The sequence below is a fragment of the Pleurodeles waltl genome, chromosome 8 (genome assembly GCF_031143425.1).
Source record: "Pleurodeles waltl isolate 20211129_DDA chromosome 8, aPleWal1.hap1.20221129, whole genome shotgun sequence".
In the NCBI taxonomy this organism is placed as follows: Eukaryota; Metazoa; Chordata; class Amphibia; order Caudata; family Salamandridae; genus Pleurodeles; species Pleurodeles waltl.
Window position 1 is genome coordinate 388,748,787 of NC_090447.1, and position 21,490 is coordinate 388,770,276.

The window sequence follows — 21,490 nt, forward strand, 5'->3', positions numbered from 1 at the left end:
ATTTGCCTGTGACTGTGCTTTGCTGGGTTGGTCTGCAGTTGCTGCTTCTGCCTGAAATAGGACAAAGACTGAACTTTATGGTATATTCCTGCTTGAGAGGTGCCTCCAATCGCTAGACTAAGCTTGCCTCCTGTTTTGAAGTCTCAGGGACAGCAAATACTTCACCAACCAGTCTCTGAGTTCCATTGCTGTGGACTCTAGTTTGCCAGGTGGTGACACTCCAGTTGCTTGGCCCCTGGAAGTGAAATCTGGTGAAATTCCTCGTGAAATGACTGGATGACTTTGTGTGACTTCGTAAGGACCACGCTGCACGAAACCCACAACGCCACCTGCACCTGAAGCTGTGGACCTCGCTGAAGCACGATGACCCTCCCAACAATGCAGGCCTAACATCGCCGCAGCCGCTGACATCATGAGAACTTGTTAGATCGGAGTGTTGTACCAACGATGTTCGTGACACCCGACTCCCTCGCAGCACTTGTGACCCTGTGGCATGATTGCGACCCCGTGAGGTTGCCCCACAGTGTCTTGACTCTGCCGAACATTGACCCTGCCTGAGGTGTAAGGGACTGACACCTCGCACCGACGCTGCCTCACCTCCACTGCTCCGCAGCAGGGACCCGATGCCTCTCACAATGAAAGCATTTCTCCTCATTGCGCCATGATAATGCCTTGGCGCTGCCTCAGATTTACAAAATCTTGTAAATCTAGGGCAGTGTCAAAATGCAATGGGTCTTGGAGTGGAATTCCCACAGTAACACCCATTGCACGCCCCTTCCATGCAAAGTGATGCATTTGAAGGGGCCGTATTTACAAGGTGGAGTTAAGCCACGAGTAGTGCGCACTGCACTACACTGCACAGCGCCACGGAGCATCACAAAAAGTGACGTCTTGGTTTATTTTGACTCTTTTAAAATCTTTACATCCTTATTTTGGAATTAGAAAAAATTATTTCATCTGTGCTTTCCTATTTATTTAGTTTGAAGTATTTATACAATTCTTTTAAATTTTGTTATATCTTAGAAAAAACAATGTCCTACAACCTTTCCTTTCACACCAGCAAGATGTTCCCATAGTTCACATTACATAATCCTCTCACTTTGCAGTATACAAAAGAAAAGTATAAAACAGTCTTCATGTTTGTCAGAAGACTATATTGACATTTGACCTCTCTCTTTGAACACACAACAAGATAATAACATTTATTAGGTGCCCTCTCAGGGCTCAAAATGTTGTTATAGTTGGGCACTGTCTAAACTCTGGGCCCTGGTGCATTGCACTGGCTGCAGCCACTGGTAGCTATGCCCTATTGTATGCATTTCTGCATGGCAGCAGTGAAAAAGGACAACTTCAGGTTTATTGTATGAAATGTATTAATTGATAATATCTGCAGGCACAGCGCTCACATCCTCATATCTCAAGTCACTGGCATTCTATAAAACTGCGCAGTCAATTCCATCCTTGCCTTCACATCCCTATCAAACGTTTACGTCATCCTAAGCTCTACCCTGTGCAAATTACATCAGTCACTGCACAGCACTTTTCAGTTTATATTTATGAAAACCAAATAACAGGGGTGTAGCTTGGTCAGTAAGATTGGGGGAGGGGGTGAGCTTCAGATTTTCCAACAATCAAACTGGGATATAATGTTTAAATACATTATTGGCCTCATTAGGAGTTCAGCGGCTGGGAAGACCCATCCACCGAACTTCCAGTGGGGGGCTGCCGCCACACTGGCTGCCTCCATGCGGGACCCAATAAGACTTTCCCGCTAGGCTAATGGGTGGAAACAGAGGTCACCTGCAGGGTGCACCAGCACCCTCATAATGTTCACTGTCTGCCAAGTGCATGGGCAAAGCAGGAGCCCACCAGTGGCGCCCTGTACCTGTTTTCCGACAGCCTTTTCATGGCGGTGATACCTTCATGAAAAGGCTAGCGAGAACCAGTGGGTAATCAGCAGGGTGGTGCTGCATGCAATACCACCCTGGCTGATTCCATCCTGCACCAGCTGTCAACCCGTCGGAATCACTGATCTCAGCGAAGATGGGGTCTTAATGTGGCAGTCAGACCACCACAGTAGCGGCGGTCCTGACCGCCATCACAAGACTGGGGGTCTGGAGACCGCCAGCCTTGTAATGAGGCCCTATATGACAAGCAAGGTGCATGGCAGGGGCAGTGAAAAGAGAGACGGATGTGAATTGGTAGGGGTATTCATTTAATAGGGGGTTTTGCACCATCCCAGAAGCTACACCCCTGCCAAATAAATTGTAAATGACACATAGGTTCCAGATAATAATTAGTTTTCTTTGTTCAATAACTAAGGATGGTCGAATAAAACATTCTTACTGCTCAGCTTGTGACTTTCTTTTCACAAAGTGACAGAGCTTGAGTTAAGTAGGTAGTGATTTGTAATTAATGGTTATAATACACAAATGCCACTATATTGCAATATATGCTCTGATACCGCCATTATGAACTCTCCCATGAGCAAGCAAAGGCATGATTTATTTACTTGTTAGTTCCACAATAATATTGAGATCTCTGACTATATGGTGCACAGGTTCCAGACCAACCAGGCAAAAGATGTAGGGCCATCCTTTTTTTCAATGTAAAACTGTGCTTTGTTTATGCCCAAACAAGGGAGCATACACAATCTTTACAGTCTAAACGTCATGCATACATCAAGAACCATATTACAATAGGTGCCATAAGTGCACAACAGACGTTTGCAAATACTTCTTACGCCCCCTGGGCCATTTTGTACAGAAGGGGCTGCAGCTGCTTCTGTGACCCCTTCTACATTCCACAGGCCATGTTGCATCCTGCACAGAGAAAGCTGGACATGTGGCTTCCAACAACCAGTCTGCCTTTCACTTACAGGTTGTCCCCAGTGCAGGCATGTGTGTGCAGCTGAACTGGGGACAATACACTTACTATAATAGGGTTCAGTGTCTACATGAGGCTCACGCAGTTAAAGGTACATGTTAGAAATAGGGTCTGTAGTTGGCAGTTGGTTTGCATCCTGTCCAATTAGGAACCCTCACTCTAGTCAGGATAAGGGAGATACCTATTCAGATAACCCCTTGGTAGCGTGGCACGAGCAGTCAGGCTTATCTCAGAAGAAATGTGTAAATCATTTACACATAACACACAGTAATAAGTGAAAACACTACAAAAGGGACACCACACCAGTTTTAGAAAAATAGCCAGTATTTATCTATAGAAAACAAGACCAAATATGATGAAAATACAACACACAATACTAAAGATATGAATTTAGCAAGAATTAACTTTGGGGCTATCACAGCGTCATGAACAACAAATCCAACAGTTCAGGCCGGCTGCATCGCAGGCCAGCCATGGTGTTGGGAAGACTGGCAAACAGTACCTTGGAAATGCAGGGCATCATGATCTCCGTCATGAGATCTGGAAAGAGGCTTTGCTGGCATCGCAGGCGTTGGTTCCGGAGGTTGGTGCGGAGGGTCGTCAGGCCCATGGAGTCTCATGCGTTGCCGATCAAAGTCAGGGCTGTTGAAGTCAGGTGCGCCGGCGTGGATGGTGTCGGGGCTTTGGTGCGAAGCAGGATGTTGTGATGCCCACAGGTCATGGTGCAGGCAGCGGCTCAGAGACTGCATCCAGCGCGGCGGTGAGACCAGGCTGTGGTGTGAAGTGGGGTGGTGCGATGTGCCGTTTCTCCAGGTCACGGTGCAGGAAGTGGCGTCATCGTTGCTGAAGCGCTGTCATCGGTAGGCCCAAGTCAGCGGTGTGGCACAGTACAGGCTCCGTGCAGTATCCACGGGTCACGATGCAGACAGAGACCCCTTGTAACGACACCGAAGTCGATGGTGCTGGCGTCAGTGGAACGGGGCTGCGGTGCAGAATGGGATGGTGCTCTGTGTACTTCACGAGTGGTGTCCACAGGCCACGGTGCAGGCAGAAGTGCTGGTGTCAGCAGGAGCGTCATCATTGGGGATGCCCAGGCTGCGGTGTGAGCAAGGTAAAACCATAGTGCAGGGCCCACACGTCATGGTTCAAGCAGCTGCTCGGTGATGGTGTCAGATGGCGGTGGAGGTGAGACCAGAGTTTGTGGTGTTAAGTTGGGCGGTGCGGCTCTGTGCGGCATCGGTAGGTCATGGTTCAGGCCAGAGGTGTCATTGGAAGCATTGCAGTGGTTTTTATTCCTGAACAGTACAATACACATCGTTCCCAGTGCTGTAGGCAGATGAAACTGAAGTCTTTGATATTACGGGGACTACCAACAGGAGGCAAGCTCTACTCCGAGCTCTTGGAGAACTTTCTCAAGCAGGATACACAGCAAAGTTGACCCTTTGCTCTCTTTTCAGGCAGAAGCTGCAACTGCAGGCCAAACTAGCAAAGCAACACAGCAAGAGGGCAGTACTCCTACTCCAGCTCTCCAGCTCTTCAGCTCTTCTCCTTGGCAGAGATTCCTCTTGATCAAGAAAGACTGTAAGTCTGGGGTTTTGGGTACACTACTTATACCCCTTTCTGCCTTTGAAGTAGGCATACTTTAAAGGAAAGTCTCTGTTGTTCACAAGATCTTGCTTTGCTCAGGCCTGGCCCCAGACACACTACAGGGGGTTGGAGACCACACTGTGTGAGGGCAGGCACTGCCCTTTTTAGGTGTAAGTGACCACTCCTCCCTCCACTCTAGCCCAAATTGCCCATCAGGATATGCAGGCTACACCACACCTCCCTTTGTGTCACTGTCTAGCGGGAATTCACAACAGCCCAATTGTCAGTCTAATGCAGAAATGGAATACACAAGCAGGCAGAGGCACAGAATGGTTTAAGCAAGAAAATGCCCACTTTCTAAAAGTGGCATTTTCAAACAAACAATTTAAAAACCAACTATACAAAAATATGTGTTTTTAAATTTTGAATTCAGAGACCTCAAACTCCAGACCTCCATCTGCTCCCAAAGGGAAACTACACTTAAAAGTTAAGTAAAGGCATCCCCTTTGTTAACCAATGAGAGAGATAGGCCTTGCAACAGTTGAACCCGAATTTGGCAGTATTTCACTGTTTTGGACATGTCAAACACACCAGTATATGTCCTGCCTTTTAACATGTACTGCATTCTGCCCATGGGGCTACCTAGGGCACACCTTAGGGGAGCCTCACATGAATAAAAAGGGAAAGTTTAGGCCTGGCAAGTGGGTACACTTGCCATGTCAAGTTGGCAGTTTAAAACTGTACACACAGACACTGCAATGGCTGGTCAGAGACATGTTCATATGGCAACTCATGTGGGGGCACAACCAGTGCTGCAAGCCCACTAGTAGCATTTGATTTACAGGCCCTGGGCACCTCTGGTGCACTTTACTAGAGACTTACCAGTAAATCAAATATGCCAATCATGGATAAACCGTTCACTAATGCCAATTACATAGGGAGCAGTTGCACTTTAGCACTGATCTGCAGTAGTAAAGTGTGCAGAGACAATAAGCCAGCAAAAACAAATCAGAAAAAATAGTAGGAAGAAGGCAAAATGTTTGGGGATAACCCTGCACAAAGGGGCATTTCTAACAGTACACAATTTCACAAACAGAGTTAGTGCACTGATATGTAATACTGGCCTAGATGACAAACTGAGATTTAGTAAAGGTTGAATTTATTTATAATTAAACTCCTGTGAACTGGTTTGGCTTCTGAGTATGCTACTTCACTATAAAAGCAGTTGATTTAGATTGCACATGGGAACCTTTCTGATAAAAGCCAGCACATTTAGATTCAGATAATGTAAAGCATTTTGCAAGTTAAGGAACACACCACTATAATTTCTTTTGTTTGTTTGTTTTCCCCTCATGAGTACACCAAGGACACATTATTGAGTACCAGGCTACCAGATGTTGCCAATTGTGGAAGACACTCAGGGTAGCACCCAGCCTGATTGAAGTAAACACTCAAGCCTAGTGGCTATATATCATATTGACAGACTTAATCAAAAAGCATATCACCAAAAAAAGCCCATCAATTTTGTCTAGATAATCCGGAATACCCATAAGATGATCCTTTCTTCAAAACATGTACATCCATAAAGATGTTCCACATGTCAAAATCAGCAAAGCCTTGGATGTGTATGCCTTCTTAGGGGCCAGTCCTGCATTGACTCCCAAATAAAGTATTACTTCTTGGCAAACCCATATCCAGCAAAGAAATGTTCTACTCTTGTCAGCAATCAGTGAAACCACAGGAATTTTCTAGAATCAATCAAGATTCCCAAATACGTTTAGCCACTAACAGCCTCCAGCTTTAATGTTCCCAGATGGTAGTGGGCCTTTCTTGTATTAAAAAATATAGCCTTATTCAGTTTTAACAAGCTTGTTCATGTTGTTAAAAGTTTCCACATTATCTAGTCCATACTCATACCCTACAGGAGTGTCACCTACTAGGAGCACGTCATCCTGGAAAAAAGAGCTGGAACATTCTTGCTACTCAACCTTGTTGGGAAGCATACCTTTGTCCCCCACTTCTCCACCAACTCACTAATGTAGATAATCAAGTAAAAGGGCTCATATACACAGTCCTCTTTCATGCAGATTTCTATAAAAGGGCACAGACAATGTCTTGCCACCAGGGAACTTGATATCCATCCAATTCATCATCTGCAGTACAGTTGTTATGTGAATTACCAATCGTGATCAGTCCCATAGGAGCTTTTTTGTTGAAAGATGATCCAGTTGCTTTCATTGAAATCTATAGAGCTGCTGACATAAACATTGTATAGCTGTACTATACTGTCCCTAACTGTGCATTTAAGAACCAGGGTGTCCACATCACCACCTAAAATACCTGTCTGTTACTATGGTATAATGTGTTGTCTATCAGCTCCCGCCATCATATGAATTTGTAGAACCTTGGCAAAAATCTTCAACGAGGGCCACAGAATACACATGTATTTAGAAAATTGGAACTTGCACTTCTTATAGATTGGGACTAAAAGAGCCTTCCCTTCAGACTTCTAAAATCACAATTTTGTGAAATACTGTATATAGTAATAGTAGCTGTCATTCAAGATGCATTTTAATTCCAGTTAGAGACCACACATCTGGACTCAATTTACAAGAATATTACACCCCAGCACCCTCTTTAATATCATAGCAATTCCCATGCTCATCAGAGGAGGAACTCACTCTTCGAAATCAACTGAATCTATAAAGTGAGAGGTGTCACACAGCTGTCAAGCATACAATGTCTCCTTTTTGGTGTCTTTTCATCAAACACATTACCATATCAATTGTCATCCATATACTCCTCAATAGCTATGTATGGTTCTTGCACAGTCAGGGTATTACCCATATTGTTTTAAGCTACTGCCTAAAAACAACACAGTGATGGATCAAATATTTGAATTAATTTCAGCCACTTGCGACCACTTAGGGCCACATTCCAGTCCGGCATCATCTATTGCTCGAATTTTCATTAAATATGAAGTTCACTACACTAACCATAATTGTAGAAGATGATCACTTGCCAATCACAGATATAGGAATCTGATATGATAAACAGTAAAAACAGTGTAAGATAATGATGCACTCTGAATCCTAGAATTCTTATCAGGTCTATCATTATTAATTTCATCATTAATATCATACACCTATCTGGAGGGCAGACTTTACAACGTGTTAGCCTCTATGAACTTTACTCAACTGCAGTAAATGGTTCATATTATATGCCAGCATCATAAAAGTCTTGTTGCTCCCATCATCAAAATGCATTAATGGGCACCTAGCAATAAATTCACCAGCAATCGCAGCATGATCAAGCAGCCCCTGTCTTCCATTTCTTTACAAAACCCACTTAGTATCATCAGTAATACCTCAAAGTCTTTATCCTTCTCAGATAGGAAGTAGCAGTTAACAAGAACATTATTTGCATCACAATGGCCCACTATATGCAAAGGAATTTAAATTGCCAGATTTAATGAAAAATCTGTCTCAAAATAGGTGCTTATCAATTGAAACGATTTTAAGAAATCTAGAAATAGTGCAAGTTGGGGCCTAACCCTAGCAAACCTGGTGAAATAATGATTGAAAATGCAAATTTTTCAATATTTAGGTAATCTATCACCCAAGACTACTGCAAAAAATAAATACAGTGAGCTCATACAACAAGGAGAAAAATGGACATTAGGCGATTGCCTTTCCTCTCATGGTGCAGTCAATCACTGCTGCCAGAAATCTGGATATTTGTTTTTTTTAGAAGTGAGGCAATCCCTTCCAAATTAACAAACACAACAAGGTTAGGTCAAAACACAATTCTTAGAGAACCACTGATCATGCCCTGTAGCTATGACACAAGGAGCAGGTAATTCCCAGGAGAATTGTTTTTTAAGTACACACAGTACCAAGGATCAAGGAAACAAAAAAATAACATTTCCAAATCAATTAAAAAAAAATAGAGAAACTATAATGAGCAAAACAACATTAAGATCATCAAAAGAAAGTAAGGGGAACCAGAGATATGAATGATTACAGTTTTAAGGTAGAAAGCACTCAAAAAAATTAAGTGTTATTGAAAAGTAACAGTTTACAGTTAACCAGGACAGAGACATCATTTCTGGTAGACCACAGTGGAATACTAAGACACACGGAACAGGTCGCCCTGGTCAAACATCTTACCTTCATTGGTGTAAAAATAACTAAGGTCCTCATTACGAGGCTGGCTTTCCAAAAAACTGCCAGCCTAGCGATGGTGGTCGGACCGCCACAGACAGGGCCGTCCGACCGCCCCATTATGACCCTGGATGATCCGCCACGGTCATACCTCCGACACCACCAGGCTGCAGCCAGCCTGCAGCCTTGTGGTCCCGGCGGTCCCGGCGGTCCCGGCGGTCCCGGCGGTCCCGGCGGTTGTAATCTGCCAGGGCAGCGCTGCAAAACTTCCCTGGGGATTACGAGTCCCCATCTGCCACCCTTTCCATGGCGGTAAACACCATCATGGAAAGGTTGGCTGAATAGGGGCATTGGGGGGCCTTAGCATGCGCAGTGCAGGGGCCCCCTTGCACAGCCCCATTGCGCATTTCACTGCCCGAATTACGGGCAGTGAACTGTGTGACGGGTGCTGCTGCACCCGATGCACCTCAACATTGCCGCCGGCTCGATTACGAGCCGGCTTCAATGTTGTACTGAGTTTTCCTCTGGGCCAGCAGGCAAAAATGCTGTTTTCATCCGCTGGCCCAGCAGAGAACTCCTAATAGGGCAGCAATCATACTGCCAGCACTGGCGGTATGATGGCACCTGCAGCTTCGGCGGTCTTTAAAAAAGACATCCGAAGCCGTAATGAGGGCCTAAGTCTCACTGTCTCAAGATGCAGGGAAAGTTCTTTCTCGTCATCCCTTCAGCCCCTACCTCCAAAAAGCAGGCTTCTAGGCACTAGGTTTCATTCCAGGCAATTCCCCTGCAGGGTTCACCCCTCTGTAGTGGAGCCCTATTAGAGTCATGTGTCATTAAGCTTTTTGTGAGCCTGAGACAGGCAAACTGGAGGCCAACTACTTGACCCTTTGAGGGCACTTCCAGTGCCTGGCTGCCAGAGAATTCACGAGTCATTGACTGAGTCCTCTTCTTCCACAGGAATTAGGAATTGTCTTTCTTCCTGCAGGATCATCGTCTTCTCAGGTCCAGGAATGTTCTGAAGAGGTGGTGGGAAAGTTGCAGTCTTATCCGACACTGGCCAGTGTTTAGATATTTTTCCTTACCCAATCCTGGCTACTTTCTTGCCCTTCACCCACCTCATTTTGCTATATTTTCTAATACCCTATTGTCAAATTTCCTAGAAACACCTTGTTAAAAATGGCAAAATACTTCTGCAACCCATTACGCCTCTCTTCATCACTGTACTCACAGCCCTACTTCAATAAGATTTCCTTCCACCTGACAAGGCGCAAACTGTTGCCCTTTTCCCTTGTGACTAAAGTCATAATGGCTAGCAGGGTTCTGGGGATGAATAGATCAAGCCCCGTCTGACAGTTTCAATTTGAAAGAAAAAGTGTCAAGCTCCCTTTTCTTTTGCCAACTGTCCTGCAGCCCCTACCCCAAATGGCTTATCCCTGCTATGCAGCCTGTAATTAACAGTACACAGTACTTCCTGGCTCGGTGGAGTATTACCGTCTGAGTCAGAGCTGCTGTCTCTCTCCGCCAAGGTTGTGTAATCCTGCTCTGGAGGTGTGATGAGAGGCAAAACTGGGTTAAGCCAAGTTATCAAAATTCTGATTTCACCATTAAATCAGAATGTGAAAATTAAATGAAACAAACTTGCCCATCCAAGCCATAGTAGTCACCTGGCATCCATATATTTTTGTCTTATCTGTGGGTGGAGTAAATGCACACTACAGTCTAAATGTTATTCAACTCCCACGCTAGTAGTGCATTTTTGCACTATCTTCAGTGACCTTGTAGAAAGGTAATTAGACCCATTGACTGAACTATTTTTACTAATAACATTGTAGGACCAGTGTACATTCACCGTGGCACTGCATGCTAACAGAAGATAGGGTTCAGAAAAAGGCAAAACTTCTGGAGTGACCAAGCAAAAAAGGAAACTTTGCTACCACTTTTACGCCGCCTTACCATCACCTATTTATTAGTACATAACTAAATACATTTAGGCCCATATTTATACTTTTTGATGCAAAACTGCGCTAACGCAGTTTTGCGTCAAAAAAATTAGCGCCGGCTAACGCCATTCTGAAGCGCCATGCGGGCGCCGTATTTATTGAATGACGTTAGCCGGCGTTAGCCGCCGGCGCCGTCTGGTGTGCGTTAAAAAAAACGACGTACACCAGGCAGCGCCGGTGTAGGGGGATATGGGGCTTGGGCGTCAAGAAATGGGGCAAGTCAGGTTGAGGCAATTTTTTCGCCTCAACCCGATTTGCGCCATTTTTTTTCACTCCCAACCCCCATAGAAATGACTCCTGTCTTAGCAAAGACAGGAGTCATGTCCCCTTGCCCAATGGCCATGCCCAGGGGACTTCTGTCCCCTGGGCATGGTCATTGGGCATAGTGGCATGTAGGGGGGCACAAATCAGGCCCCCCTATGCCACAAAAAAAAATAAAAAAAATGACTTACCTGAACTTACCTTAATGTCCCTGGGATGGGTCCCTCCAGCCTTGGGTGTCCTCCTGGGGTGGGCAAGGGTGACAGGGGGTGTCCCTGGGGGCATGGGAGGGCACCTCTGGGCTCCTTCCGAGCCCACAGGTCCCTTAACGCCTGCCTTTTGCAGGCGCTAAAAAACGGCGCAAAAGCGGCCGTACGTCATTTTTTTTGACCCGCCCACTCCCGGGCGTGAATTTTGCCTGGGAGTATAAATCCGACGCACATGCCTCGGAGTCGATTTTTTAGACGGGAACGCCTACCTTGCATATAATTAACGCAAAGTAGGTGTTCACGCTAAAAAATGACGCTAACTCCATGGACTTTGGCGCTAGACACGTCTAACGCCAAAGTATAAATATGGAGTTAGTTTTGCGTCGGAATTGCGTCAAAAAAAACGACGCAATTCCGGCGCAAACGGAGTATAAATATGCCCCTTAATTCTTATGTCAGTCCTCTAAGGTAGTCTCTGTACGCTGAAACTATGATTTTGACTGTTTATATGTACATCAGGCTGATATTTTTGAGAGGAGTGTGCTACAAAGAATAAATAAATAAATACATGTAACTGCAAACATGTCCTTTTGCGGGGAAGAAAACTTCCTGTTTTGGGGGGCTCTCTCTCTGTTAGTGGGTTCCCAGTTTGGACAAATTTGGCTCCACCAATCCTATCGCGATGGAAGTTATGTCATATTACGTTATCAGGATTTGTTAAGCGAGGCTTATCATCCGAGGGTACCCAGGTGCTGGAATCATGATGGAAGTGAAGCTGTAGTGCCCACTAATTTAGAGAGAGAAACAGAGCGAAAGGGGGCATAGTTGTTGTTTGTTTCTCTTTTTTAACTGTACTTCATGCAGGGAAGGAGGAAGCATTTCTGCTTTTGCTGAAAATCTTTAACATTGGGATCCTTACTTTGAGAGAATGTCATATTTTCAAGAGCGTGTTGATCTTCTTAACGCTGGCCTCACAATCTGGGGTCAGTAATCTTAATGCTGCAAGGCAAGAGTAAACATGTCTGTCAACTGCTCACTGGTGACATCATAGCTGCAGAATTATTTCCAGCTCAGGAAAGTAGGTATACTAAAGCAGAAAACAATGTTGCGCTAATCCTAACTAAATGTAACTATAAGTTGCACTGTTTATGTCTGAAGAACTGTGAGGATGAATAAAAATAAGCACAGTATAGAAAAGGCTTGATTTTAGAAGTAGATGGATCATAGAACTGGATATAAAATTTTAATATTGCAGGGCTATGGAAAGAACGGAGTTGGGCTTGAAAAACAATATTTGAATATTTTCAAAAACTGAGGAATATCCATAGAAGATATTCTATAAAAAAGGTTTCATAGATTATAATTGTTGCAGTATTTAAAATATAGTTCTATGATATATTCAAATGCCCTCATTTCAAACGTGGTAATATAGGGTGGGATATTTGCCACATTTGATAAATTTGATTTTTACCCTGTGATGAGGTATGTACCACAAGTGGCAAAAACCTCCTTTTCAGAGTTTTCAGCTTCAAAATGAGGCATATCATGCTGCATAATTATTTAATACACTGTGGGCCTCACTTTGCCATGAAGTGTCATTTTTTGTTTATGCTCCAGTGACGCAGTGTGCCAGTCCATATTTACAAAGCCATGCAAAGCTACCTTGTATGGCTTTTTCTGGCCTTGTAAATATAGACCCATTTCACACATAACACTATGGGAAAGGAGCGCTCCCTGGATGTAGCTTGGGGTGTTCCCATGCAGCACCCATGGAAATTGAAGAACTCTGATGCATTCCCAGATTTAAAAGTCTGGGAAGGAGTCAGATTCCTACGCCACCTCAGCGTTGGTGGAAGAGTGAGGCAACAGGGAAGAAATATCTTTAGTTCTTCCCTTTTATTCCTCTTTCTATGTGTGCTACATCCTGCAGCACACATAGAAAGAGAAAAACACCTCTTGCAATTGTTTTTGTGCAGGAAGGTGTACCTTTCTGCACAAAAACAATAATTTGCACAATGGTGGACTGCTTGCACCATGGTGCAAGGGTGCCTGCATAGGCGCATGGCAGTAATTTGTGCGCCAGCACAGGGGGAGAGGACAGAAGTGCACAGGATCTTGTAGATGCAGTGCATTTCTGCCCTTTCCTCGCTGTGCAGAACACTGCAGAAAGGCACTTGCTGCGCTGCCCTGCGCCAAAGGTCTTGTAAACGAGACACTGAAGGCCTCACTTACAAGGCATTAGTGAGACACTGCACCACCGTAGCATCACTTTTTTTTACGCTCCGATGGCGCAGTTTGACAGCCCATATTTACAAGGCCATGCAAAGCCACCTTGTGTGGCTTTTCATGACATTGTAAACATGGACCCCTTTCACACAAAACACTGAATTAGAGGGGCGTTCAGTGGGTGTTGCTTTGGGTCTTCCTACGCAACACCCATGGAGCCCAAAGGAATCTGATGCAAGTCTGGAAATGCGTCAGATTCCTACACCACCTCAGGGGTGGCATAAGAGTGACTCAATGGGGAAAAATATATTTATTTCTCCCAATTGTTTCCTCTTTCATTGTGTGCTGCTGAATGAGGAAAACACCTTGTGACTGTCTTTGTGCAGGAAGGTGTTCCTTTCTACACAAAAATAATCACCTCCATAAAGCAGGCACCCATGCACCATGGTGCAAGGGTTACTGCATTAGTGCATGGCAGCAATTTCAGTGCTATTGCAGGGGGAGAGGACAGAAATGTGCTGTATCTTGCAGATATGGTGCATTTCAGCCCTTTCCCGATGGCGTTGCAAGGCACTTTCTGTGCCGCCCTGCGTCACTGACCTTGTAAATGAGCCCCAGAAATTGCAGTTTTTGCCTTTTTGCAGGTCGAGCATTCGATACCTCTTGTATATACTTTAGTATATACTTCTATACTTCTTTGTGGGGTCTCTGCTTTTTCACTGGTTTGTTTCAGTGTCCTTAAAAAATCCTTGCTTGTTAGGGGTCAATCCTTGCTCTTTGTCCCACCTTTTCCACAGTTGGATACTCCCCTGGAGCATGGCCCTAGTACTTGTACCCTTCCACTTGTGCCTATGAAGCATGTGCTTAGGGATTACTTTGTTCAAAGGCTAATAGCATTTGACCAGAGCGCTGGATGCTTCAGTGGCCCCAGTCTGTTTCTGTTAACAGGGCTCTAGTCTATTACTTACTTACACATCTGCAGTGATGTGTGACTTTGTTTATTCCATTCATTACTCTCCCTCGCACATTTTCTGTTCTTGAATTACAAATGCTTGTTCCTTTTGTCTTTCTCTGCGAGCTCTCAGGAGTGCTTTGAACCGGCTGCTTTTGTCAACTGTTTTACTTTTTATTTTCAGTTTGTGGCAAGAAAACGCTAATAGCTGAAACTCGAGCGAACATGAGACCTATTGCAGTTCAAATGCTTGTTTTTTATAGATCTTTTCCCCCTCATAAACGTCAGCAAAATTAACCTCCCGGAATCTATCAGGGGAAAGCTGAGAGGATGTTGCTAATGTCACATAACTGGTAATTCCTATGCTTGTGCACCCTTGTTTGTACAGGAATGATAATTTTGCCTGTAAAATCTAACGAGAGCATACGCAGACCACAAGCAGTCATACAAGGAGTGTAAAGTTGCAACCTTGAGTGCACAGTGTGTACGTGTACGCCATAAAACGGTAAAACCAGGGACATCTTTTTCTGTTATCAGATTTTCCTGTTCTACTTTACTTTTAAATGTTTCTGGTGAACATTTTTTTTTTTTTTAACTAGAGCAAGGGGATATTGTATTGACCAAGCAACAGTTAAACATATTTCAGGTTGCTTTGTTCTCTGAAGAGATTGTTCATTATGATCTTTTCAATTGTAATTAAAGTGAGAAATAGATGATTAAGACTTATGCACACGAACTCTTCTGTCCTGCCTGTTAATTGTTTACTGCCGCATGAGCTTTTTCGCTGTCTCTTGAATTCTACTGCATGGGAATCCATTACAAAGTAATGAATCTCTCCCGAGAAATTTACCTTAGCAGATTAATTTGTGATGCATATCAGAGTTCATATTAGCACACATGACCTTAAAATAAAGCAGACGTCTTATGCTAATCCAGTTTATGTGCAGCATTGCAATTAATGTTCCAGGGGCGCAACTCAGAATTAAGAATGAGGAATCATTTAGATAAACAACAGCATAATAAAGATTTTGACGAAAGAGAGACTGAAAAGCTTTGAATTTAGGTGAACAGTTTTCCTGACCCAAAATACCACTGAGACAATTTAACCCACACCAATGGCCGGATCACGGTTCATTTTTAACTGTGCTACATGTCAGTGAGGGGAGGTAATATTTATTACATATTTGTTGTATATTTGTTGAGTTGCATGATGGTGAGGTGATACTTTCACCTAGATTTACTAAATTCACACGCAGCGCAGTGCAGTGGCCACAAATGCTGCACTGCCTGAGAAGAAGAGAGCAGGAGTGCGCCATACATACAGAGACATGAGGGCATATTTATACTCCGTTTGCTCCGGAATTGCGTCGCTTTTTTTGACGCAATTCCGACGCAAAACTAACTCCATATTTATACTTTGGCGTTAAACGCGTCTAGCGCCAAAGTCCATGGAGTTTGCGTCATTTTTTAGCGTGGACACCTACTTTGCGTTAATGAGATGCAAGGTGGCGTTCCCGTCTAAAAAATTGACTACGAGGCATGTGCGCCGTATTTACACTCCCGGGCAAAATTCACGCTCGGGAGTGGGCGGGTCAAAAAAAATGACGTCCGGACGCTTTTGCGCCGTTTTTTAGCGCCTGGAAAAGGCAGGCGTTAAGGCACCTGTGGGCTCTGAAGGAGCCCAGAGGTGCCCTCCCATGCCCCCAGGGACACCCCCTGTCACCCTTGCCCACCCCAGGAGGACACCCAAGGCTGGAGGGACCCATCCCAGGGACATTAAGGTAAGTTCAGGTAAGTCATTTTTTTTATTTTTTTTTGTGGCATAGGGGGGCCTGATTTGTGCCCCCCTACATGCCACTATGCCCAATGACCATGCCCAGGGGACAGAAGTCGCCTGGGCATGGCCATTGGGCAAGGGGGCATGACTCCTGTCTTTGCTAAGACAGGAGTCATTTCTATGGGGGTTGGGAGTCGTAAAAAATGGAGCAAATCGGGTTGAGGCGAAAAATTTGCCTCAGCCTGACTTGCCCCATTTTTTGACACCCAAGCTCCATATCCCCCTACGCCGGCGCTGCCTGGTGTATGTCGTTTTTTTCCACGCACACCAGGCAGCGCCGCCGGCTAACGCCGGCTAACGTCATTGATTAAATACGGCACCCGCATGGCGCTTCAGAATGGCGTTAGCCGGCGCTAATTTTTTTGACGCAAAACTGCGTTAGCGCAGTTTTGCGTCAAAAAGTATAAATATGGCCCATGGTACTCTCCTTCTTTCTCCCTAGCGCAGGTGCAGACATTTGCTCCTGTGCAACATGCACACACCTTTGCACAATAGTGCAAAGGTGTCTGCGTGAGCTTAACATAGGTTCTGTACTGGAAGGATAGCCTTCCAGTGCAAAATACTGAGGGGCATATTTATACTCTGTTTGCGCCGGATTTGCGTCGTTTTTTTTTTTACGCAAATCCGACGCAAAACTAACTCCATATTTATACTTTGGCGTTAGACCCGTCTAGCGCCAAAGATCCTGTAGTTTGCGTCATTTTTTAGGGTGGACACCTTACTTGCGTTAATGATATGCAAGGTAGGCGTTCCCGTCTAAAAAATGACTCCGAGGCATGTGCGCCGTATTTACACTCCCGGGCAAAAATGACGCCCGGGAGTGGGCGGGTCAAAAAAAATGACGTCCAGCCACTTTAGCATCATTTTTTAACGCCTGGTCAGGGCAGGCGTTAAGGGACCTGTGGGCTCCCATGCCCCCAGGGACACCCCCTGCCACCCTTGCCCACCCCAGGAGGACGCCCAAGGATGGAGGGACCCATCCCAGGGAACTTAAGGTAAGTTCAGGTAAGTAATTTTTATTTTTGTGGCATAGGGGGGCCTGATTTGTGCCCCCCTACATGCCACTATGCCCAATGACCATGCCCAGGGGACATAAGTCCCCTGGGCATGGCCATTGGGCAACGGGGCATGACTCCTGTCTTTGCTAAGACAGGAGTCATTTCAATGGGGGATGGGAGTAAAAAAAAATGGTGCAAATCGGGTTGAGGCGAAAATTTTGCCTCAGCCTGACTTGCCCCATTTTTTGGCGCCCAAGCTCCATTTTCCCCTACGCCGGTGCTGCCTGGTGTAAGTCATTTTTTTTTACGCACACCAGGCAGCTCCGCCGGCTAACGTCATTCCATAAATAAGGCGCCCGCATGGCGCTTTGGAATGGCGTTAGCCGGCGTTACATTTTTTGACGCACAACTGCGTTGGCGCAGTTGTGCGCCAAAAAGTATAAATACGGCCCTGAGCCTCATTTACCGGAAATGATGCATCTCTGCCGTAATGCAGCGATGCATCAAAACTTTTAACACCACGGTACGAGAGATCGTAATGCCATACTTGCACTATATTTACAAAATGCTGCACCATTGTGTTAGGAACCTGTCTGAGATTAAATAAATGATGCTAGCCTGTGCGCCGCATCGTAAGAAAAAATAATGCTACTGCTGCAAAAGAGACGCTAGCCTGAATAGTGGCACTTAATTTGATACAAGCCATCTTAGTGTCACTTTTAAGCGTGAAAGCATCAAAAACAGTTACAAAATGCCACATTTGGGGAATAGCACAGAACACACTGCAGAAGTAGACATGGAGAACATAGGAGACCAGAGACCCCAGGACAACCCCAGCAACCCTGGTACCAGTCAGGATGTCCAGACAGACTCCCAGAAGTAGGAGAAGTGAAAGAGGAAGTGCAAGTTTATTGAGTAGGAGAATAACATCCTGATCACTGAGGTGATGGAGCATCAACACCAGTTATGTCACCTCAAAACTGCCATTAGGGAGGAAAGAGGCCATATGGCAGTCCATTGTGGGCAAGGTCAACAATGTGGCAGAAGTCAAGAGGATAGTGATTGGTTGCAAGAAGTGCTGGCATAATTGTAAGTGCAGGACAAAGGAGAAACTGCACAGGAACCGCAAGTCAGAATTGCAGACTGGAGGTGGAAGTAAAGTGTCACAGGAGCACCTCGATGAGTTGGAGGAGATGGGTGGCACCCATCATCCCTGAGGAGTTGGTGACAGGAGTCCTGTGACAGGACACTGCAGCCTATGATGAGCAACAAGAACCACAGGGAAGTTGCAGTGAGGGGCAATGTAGCAAATATGTAATGTTGCAAGATGCAGGCAGCTATGTCCCAGTGATACAACACACTGTCTGCAGGCCATAGGGTAGTATGCTGTCACATCTATGGTTAAACAGTGAAGAAATATAATGCACACTGACCATTCACAATTTGAACAGCCCAGTCCAGATCCGTCACTGTACTCCCTGCAACATGTAAAGTGCAGCATCAGTCCATGTTTACCTTTCTTTGTATTCTGGCACATTCAGTGCAATTTACAACAGTGGGTACAAACTAATGATGATGTGTGGGCCTGGTGGGCCAATGCTACTGCTGTGGATTGTAGGTGCTGACTGTGTATGCAAAACTGCCATTCAGTCTGAGTGAGGAGACTGTGCATACTGGGGAGATGGGCATGGACATGTGTTTTGCAATGTAGCCACACAAATACACATGCACTACTCAGTCTGACTGTGCAATGCTTGTGTCACACCTCTGGAGGGGTAGCAAAGAATTGCCCATTTGGGTACTACATCCTACGAGTCATGTGGACCTGGGGAAGATGTAGCACACACCAGGAGGAAGTATGAAGCAACATTGTTTCACAGTGTCATGTATAACATTTGGAGGTTGTCAAACAGGACCTGACAAGGGATACCAAGAACCATTTTGTCATCACTAATGACAGGAGTCATGGAAACAACCAGGCTGAAGTGGATGGGCCTAGTGATGTGGGAATAGTAAGTAGGTACTTCCCACTATTTTCAGCACTTCTACCATGTAGAATGATGCCAGAACCATAGCTTTCAATAACAAAGCAACATGCAGCACCATTGGATATGGTCACGCATAATTCATGTGTTGTAGGCATGTGAGAATGAATGTACGATCTGGGTAGCATCAACGTGTGACACTAACTAGTGTACCAGCATGAGCCTGAGTCACATGACGTGTGACATTCTGCAGATAAACAACTCTGAGCATGATGAAATGGGGGAAATGTCAGTGATTTCCATCTATCCAGTAGGACAGGGCCTATCCCCTCAGAGTATGGACACTGGGCTGGTGAGAACAATGGGGAGATTCTGCCGACACTCACTGAAATACTTTGAAATTTGACATCTATACCAAGGCCTAACAGGTGTACTAGACATCACTGTTGAATTGAAAGTGCTACATCGGAAACTTTGAATGTCAACCTGATTATTCCTGTTAACATCTTACAGAGATCACCATTAACATTCCTCTATCTCATTGTAGAGGATGAACCCATACTTCCTGGCCAGCTGACTGTCCTGACCTTTACTGATGATATGGATGACGAGCTGCAAACCATTAACCTGAATACCCTTCAGCAAATCCTGGGCATGATCCAGTCATCATCTCTGGGCACAGGGAGGCTTGACAGCATTATGGGATCTCCAGATCATCCACCCAACATCCAACAGACAACACCTGCCAGCTCACCCAGAGCCCTGGACTCCCAGGACCCAAAACTAACTTTTCAACAGACTGCAGTCGGAGTCCAGCTGGAGCTGGAAGATCGGGTGGGGATGGAGACCATGACGGGGACACTAGAGGCAGTCCATAGCTGCCTCAGTCCAAATAAGGACAACTCCATCACAATACGAGACACCTACTCTCTACTCCGTTGCCTCCAGCAGTCCCTGGCTGACATCGCTGGTGTCATGAGGCAAAAGCATGGGCAAATACCCTGCCAAAATTAAGCCCAGCAAGGTTGCTAACCAGCTGGGGGCAATCCGAAACGTCCATGGAGCAGAAGCAGGACTCCCTCATTGTCACCATGGGTGCCTACCACTGTGACATTGCTACTGTATTGCAAAACCAGCAGATCCTCCCTGCTGCTGTGCTGCCTTATGTGTTGCCACAGATGAAAGCTGCTGTGGGCATGGGATCCACATCTCCAGCCCTTGATGTGTGTGTTCCCCCCTCTACTTGGGTACCTACTACACCCCTGTCAGAGGAGGCACCACATACATAAGAGGAAGAAGATGTGGACTGCACATCTTTCACCCAAAAAAGTGCCCAGTAGCATTTCTCTGTGGCACCTACCCACTTTCTCCTTTGCCCTGTGCTTTACAGCATGCCAGTGTCAAACAACTGGCACTGTCCTCAATTTAACTGTCCCTCCATTGACCTCACACATTTGTGTATTGTTATAGTGCTCAATCTCCCCTAATGCAATATGGTCCTCCTCCTCACTGAAGCACCCCTCTCTTAGACAAGTCCCATGACATGTTCTTCTCAATTTGACTCTCCCTCCATTGACCTCACACATTTGTGAACAGTTATAGTGTTCAATCTACCCTAATGGCAATATGGTCTTCCTCCTCACTGAAGCAGTCCTCTCTTACACAAGTCCCATGACATCTTCTCCCCATGGACTCCGTCTGGATATCCACTGGCTTTAACATCTGTTGAGGTTGTTGTCTCATAAATTGTCCCTCTGAAAAACATATCATTTTTCAGTTGTAAATAATTGCACTTACTACAACCTGTGTGTTGTATGTGTGTCTGAGGCTGGACTCATTTGAAAATGTTGCATTGTGTGTTGCAAATACAATGTCTACTTGCCAAAGGAACAAGTTTGGACTGGAGCCAGAGTGAAACATATTTGCTGAACCTGATATGTGTGTTGATTAGCAAGCAGTTACCAAGGCTCCCTAGCATGAATTATCATGCACTCATTGGGAAAACTGATGTAACTCACACCACAAGTGGCTGGTCTAACCTTGGAAAGTAGCAACCAAACAACATTGCTGTGACAAGCAAATGATGCAAGTGTGAGTGTGTATGGGACAGGCATCCGTGTGTGAGTTGAAAATCCTTGGATTAGGGTGAGTGCAATAACAACATCCCACCAATGCCTGTTCTATGACTTACCTCCACAAAGCAATAGTATGTGCATAACTGTGTTGTGCTGTGTATCCATTCACATCGAGATTGTCACATACACTGCTCAATGATGTTTGTAGATAGCTCATGTGTTTCCTTGGCCAACCTGACAGATGCCTGTCCAAAGGGAAATCACCTAGTCACACATGTAGCCAGTTACTACTAGCAAAGACAAAGGCATGC